Source organism: Colobus angolensis, unplaced genomic scaffold (genome assembly GCF_000951035.1).
Source record: "Colobus angolensis palliatus isolate OR3802 unplaced genomic scaffold, Cang.pa_1.0 Scaffold33, whole genome shotgun sequence".
NCBI classification, from domain to species: domain Eukaryota; kingdom Metazoa; phylum Chordata; class Mammalia; order Primates; family Cercopithecidae; genus Colobus; species Colobus angolensis.
In genome coordinates, this window is record NW_012116599.1 from 1,626,692 (window position 1) to 1,632,676 (window position 5,985).

Sequence of the window (5,985 nt, forward strand, 5' to 3'; positions counted from 1 at the left end):
ATTCCTTTCAAACTATTCTCCACAATGATTTTAGATACCACATCAAAGACAATTGTGTCCTGTAGACCAACAAGCACAATGCTCACTTAGAAGCTTTGACACTTACTCTATGTTTGTTATTTTTGTAAATTACTGTAAGGTTTAGGAGGAAAAAATCCAAGAAGAGTATGAAGGTCTGCCTTTGGGGCAGCAGGACAGGAAAAGAGCTAGTCAGATTTCATCTTACCAGGCATCAAAGCTTGCCTGTTGCTTTAGGAGAGTACTTAAACTCTCTGAGCATGAGATGATATCACCATATTGTTGAGTTGCTGTATTTTTGGATAATATATAAAGTTCCTTTCATAATGCTGGAGAGGCCATACTTGTAAAAGCTCAGTAAAACGTAACTATTGTAATTACAGAGGTTTTTTTTTTTCTTTCTTTGAGTTGGAGTCTCGCTCTGTCGCCCAGGCTGGAGGGCAGTGGCGTGATCTGGGCTCACTGCAAGCTCTGCCTCCCGGGTTCACGCCATTCTCCTGCCTCAGCCTCCCGAGTAGCTGTGACTACAGGTGCCCACCACCACACCTGGCTAATTTTTTGTATTTTTAGTAGAGATGGGATTTCACCATGTTAGCCAGGATGGTCTCGATCTCCTGAGCTCATGGTCCACCCGCCTCGGCCTCCCAAAGTGCTGTGATTACAGGCATGAGTCACCACACCCAGCCTAGAGCTATTTTTAAATTAACAATCTAAATTGTCAGTCTTCTACTTAGAGCTCTTCAGTGGAATCTTTTCTTCTTTAGAATAAGATACAAATGTGTCAACCTGACACCAGTTGTCTACCTGACAGAATGATGGTGGAAGTGATCTGATGGAGATACTTGGCTATCCCTTTATTGTACACTGTAAGCAGAGAATAGATCTGAGGAAAAAGAAGAAATAGAGCATATAAAAAGTCCTATGCTTTAGACAAATCACACGTGTAACTAGAATTTTAGAAAATTATAGTAGACACATGGAGAAATATAGTAGACACAATACAGCACAAGGCATTGTGTCACTGGGTCCTGGCTACCTTTCCAAGCCCATCTTTCCTTGCTTCTCCATGATTTCACCCAAAGGCAGTTCTCAAAGTATGTTAAGCTCTTGCCATGAAAAACTCACTTTCTCTCAACCCAATCAAGTCAAGCTTCTACTCCTGGATATTTTTCTTTTCACCTTTCAGACCTAAACCAGTGTTCCCTCTTCCAAACCTTCCTGGATCACACTATCCAGGTCTGACTCAGGAGACCCTTCTCTTTGTCCAACCCTCTCCAGGTGAGATATCTACTTACTCAGGTCTTCCTGATTCTGCTATGTGCTCCTTGAAGCAAAAAAGACCCGTTCATGGACAACCCATTATGGGACTCTAAAGGTTTACATTAATTAGAAACCTGAGGTGTTGAAATCCAGGAAGAAGCCATTTACCTTATAGGGCTGAAATCAGTGCATGAACCTGGAAATCAGTAGACAGGGCTGAAGAATGACTAGCTATCAAGGATAGATATTTAAGTTCTCCAAGTATCTCCATCAGATCACTTCCACCATCATTCTGTCAGGTAGACATCTGGTGTTATATTTATCAACAAGATTCAAATGCAGCTTAGACATCCCTTTCTCCCATCACCATTGCTTCCCTTCACCCCCATCTGCTCTTACACAGTTGAGCTGGAGCTGTCAACACTGTGAGGATTGAGCAACTACAACCAGCAGGCAATCTTTTAAAAACTGGCTCAGTATTATATTCATATTATGTTAGAAGAGTAAGCAAAGATCCATAATGCCTTATAAAACTTAGAAAGCCAGTTTCTCTTACGAGCTTAAATAATGTGAGCAGTGGTCTAGAGGTCTAATAGAGAGTAACAGTAAGCAAGTATTTAAGAATTCACTGAGGGCATATTCTAACTGAAACGTGGTGTTGTGGAGCGATTACTAAACGGAAAAGTAGGAAGCCTGAATTGCATTCCTGATTCCACCATTACTAGCTGAGTCGGAACTATTAGACAATCATTTGACTTTTCTGTTGCTTAATATTCTTGCTGTAAACTGAGAATCATATTCATGAGTTGCCTTCCTAATGAAGATATTGGGAAGGGCAATGTAATGTATGTGAAAATTCCTTGAAATTCTAAGGTGTTATACAGACCATCACAGATGCATAATACTACTCCTCAAACTCTTTGATATTTACAATTAAATAAAAAGTCTACAAATATAGAAATAGATATGGAGATATTTTCTCACTATCAATGTTCAAGTTGACTTTTTCTTTTTAATATTAAGTTTGAGAGTAAAAACAAAAGAAAAATGGAAAATAAGTTAGGTGAGATAAGAAGCTAAAACAAAGTAAAACAACCCCCCTCAAAGTACTTGAATTTTGCAAAGGAAAACCAGATTTAAGAAATTTAGTGTTTATTAATATTCCCTTTATTGTACACTGTAAGCAGAGAATAGATCTGAGCAAAAAGAAGAAATGGAGCACATAAAAAGTCCTATGCTTTAGACAAATCACACGTGTAACTAGAATTTTAGAAAATTATAGTAGACACATGGAGAAATGAGACAGTTATGTAGTAATTGACATTAGTAATAATTCTTTTTCTAAAAATTTTTTGTGGCCAGGTGCAGTGGCTATGCCTGTAATGCCAGCATTTTGAGAGGCAAGGCAGGTGGATCACTTGTAGTCAGGAGTTCAAGACCAGCCCAGCCAACATGGTAAAACCCCATCTCTACTAAAAATAGAAAAATTAGCCATGCGAGGTGACAGGAGACTGTAGTCCCAGCTACTTGGGAGGCTGACACAGGAGAATCACTTAAACCTGGGAGGCAGAGGTTGCAGTGAGCTGGGATCATGGCACTGCACAATCTGGGAGACAGAGCAAGACTCCTTCTCAAGAAAAAAAAGAAAAAAGAAAAAGCAGGTTTGTTTGTTGTTGTTGTTTAATTTACTGTACTTGAATGATCATGAAAAGGTATACTTAGTATACTCATAGGTATACTTGGCTAAAGACTGGAAGAGAATATATGAAACTGAAAATGTCTGTCATGTTGGTAGAATAACATACTGTTAAGCTTTCTCTAAAATTGGACTCTTGTCTTAATTTTTAATTGGAATGAAATTAAATTGATAGAACTTTTTTTAAGAGAAGAAATATTACTACTATCAAATATATATCGTAACTTCAGCTACCAATTAAAGAAGTGTTGCCAAACGCAAATTTCTGTAAGTCCTTCTTAAAAAAATACATGCCCTCTGAATTATAATTGCCACATAACTTTGTTCATTCATAAATAGTTCTTGTGATCCTGAAGACTTGACTTTATTAAGTACTCTTATTATTGTCAGTATAATCATATTTACATCACAATTTTCTTGGCAAGTTCTTTATTTCTAATACAAAAGTTAACTAAACTTTAGCTTTTATCATACAATCATACAAACTGTATTTTGAATTCATCCATAGATTAGAGCTTCTTGAATGTAGGAATCATGATTTGTTTTCTCTATCTCCCAAACACCTGGGATGTAGAGTAAATGCAGTGAATTCTATAATGTCCTAAATGCCTTCTGTATTTTTTTCTCCAATTGTAATGGACCATCTCTTTTACATTATCAGAAATCCATAAAGATTAAAACACAAAATTACAGAATTTCAGTATTTAAATCAATTGCAGCTGAAAACAAGTAAATCGGTTATGTTTAAGGTGTAAAGAACTATTCATGTGCTGCATAATAATCAAGCATACATGGTAAGCAACAATTTAATTCCATTCAATAAACATGTCAGACAGGTTGATAGTGAACAAAACAAAGTTGGAAACACAAGAATGACCGATACACTGTCCTTATCTTCCAAAAACTTAAGAAATAGACAAATCTAAAGCAGTTATGAATCTGTTCCTATGGGTAAGTCTGGTGTTCCAGATCTCCTGGTATGGTGACTAAAAAGGACCATTCTCACTTTCCTTTTGATATCCAGTTTCTTATACTGCAAAGAGCCATACTGCTTAATGACAAGAAGTACAACATTAGACCAGGTTCCTCTCCTCCAAATACTTCTGGGAATTCCTAAGAAAAGAGTGTGTCTTTCCTAAACCTCACTCTGTCATCTCAGTCAACCAGTTGACTTTAAATGGCTGCTGCACACAATGCTGCTTGCCCCCTGGAGATTAGCCTTCCTCCAGCAGTGTCCTCATGCATTGCATCATCTCTCCCCAACTTGGGCATAGATCCTTCCCTGAATTCCTTAGGATGATAGTTAAGGCTGTCTAAGCCTTTTTAAAGGATTGGGGATAACTGAAAGGGACTGTGTTATAGTTCATTCAGGCTAATAAAACAGACTACCATAAACTGAGTGGCGTATGAACCACAGAAGTTTATTTATCACAGTTCTGGAGGCTGGGAAGTCTCAGATCAAGGCGCTGGCAGATTTAGTGTCTAAGGAGAGCCTGCTTCCTGTTTCATAGATGGCACCTTCTCACTGTGTCCTCAGATGGCAGAGAAGAAGCAGCAAACTCTCTTGGGACTCTTATTGACAAGGACACTAATCCCATTCATGAGGGCTTCACCTTCCTGACCCATCTAATCCTAATTATCTTCCTAAGACTCCACCTTATAACACCATTACCCTGAGGATTAGGATTTCAACATAAAAATTTGGGGGCAGGGTGGGGAGGGGACACAAACATTCAGACCTTAGCAGACTGCAAAACAGAAAACCCAAGCCTAGGCATAAGCTGCAGTCTCTCCCAGATCCTTCTCCACATTTCCCTACCTGGCTCTCTCTCTCTCTCTCTGCAGGGGATTGGTGTATGGGGCACAAGCTTGACTCCTGTGCCCTCTGGTTCTAACTGGGTTCAGTCCATGGGAGCCCCAGCAGGAGTTGGGAGATGAGAGGAAAATTAGACCAGGACATTTGTCCCCTGGATCCCTCCCTTTGAGGTTTCCTCTGGATGTCTGCATCCCTTCTTCAGAGGTCACTGTCAGAACCACTTGTTCTACACAGCTCTTTATTTCCAGGTTTCAGTAAGCTCACCCTCCCCACTCCATAGCTGCCCAACTATCCTCAGGTTTCTACATCATTCTTTGTGATTTCCCTCCACCACTTCACATTTGTAAATAGTCTCTTATTAAAAATCCTTCTCTAAATTTCCAATTCAAGTATAGCAGCTGTTTTCTGTTGGGATCCTGACTCAGCCATGATTGCCTGAGAGGACAGCAGCTCTCCCAGACCCACATTCTTCTACTGGGGCCCTCAGCCTGCCCTCTTTGTTTCTGGAAGTAGTTTCCTTCCCTTGAGTAGGCCTCTACTCTTCCAAGCCAGAAAGCAGGAGTTGGTTTCCTACAACTAAATATAATCTGCAAACATAAAACTCTACCTACAAATTGAGCTTTTGACATGCTTGTATAAAGCTACTTAGCTTCTCATCATCTCTATGTGCATCTACGTGTAGTCTACCCTCCATCTCAGAGTCAGATGTTTGCTTTTCCTTTACACAACCAAGAGACCCACTAGTGTGCTTGCAAAGGGGAAAAGGGTAAAGCTTGCCCCAAAGAAGAATTTAAACTTAGAGCTCAAGTAGAAGAGAAAAAGCAACAGTTTTTCTCATTTTGACCCATCAAAGTTGAGCAAAGAGATCTTGGGGCCTGTCCTCGGCAAAACACCAGTTACACACAGCTGGATAATTAGTAAGAATGGATCATCCCAGTAAGCCTGGAACAATCCGTAGAAGTATTGAGGAGCATTGCAGCTTCCCAGGCAAATGCCAGGGACAAGCATGGAGCAGCTTCCAGACCTCCAACAAAGAGTCGTCCACCTATAAAAATGTAGCTGGGCCACTAAGAGTGAGCATTACCCCCCTACCAAACTTTGGGGGATCAGCTTAGGAAGAGGATAATGATAGCAGACATATGTTCCTTCACCCATGAGTTTCTTTCTTTCTTTCTTTTTCTTTCTTTCTTTCTTT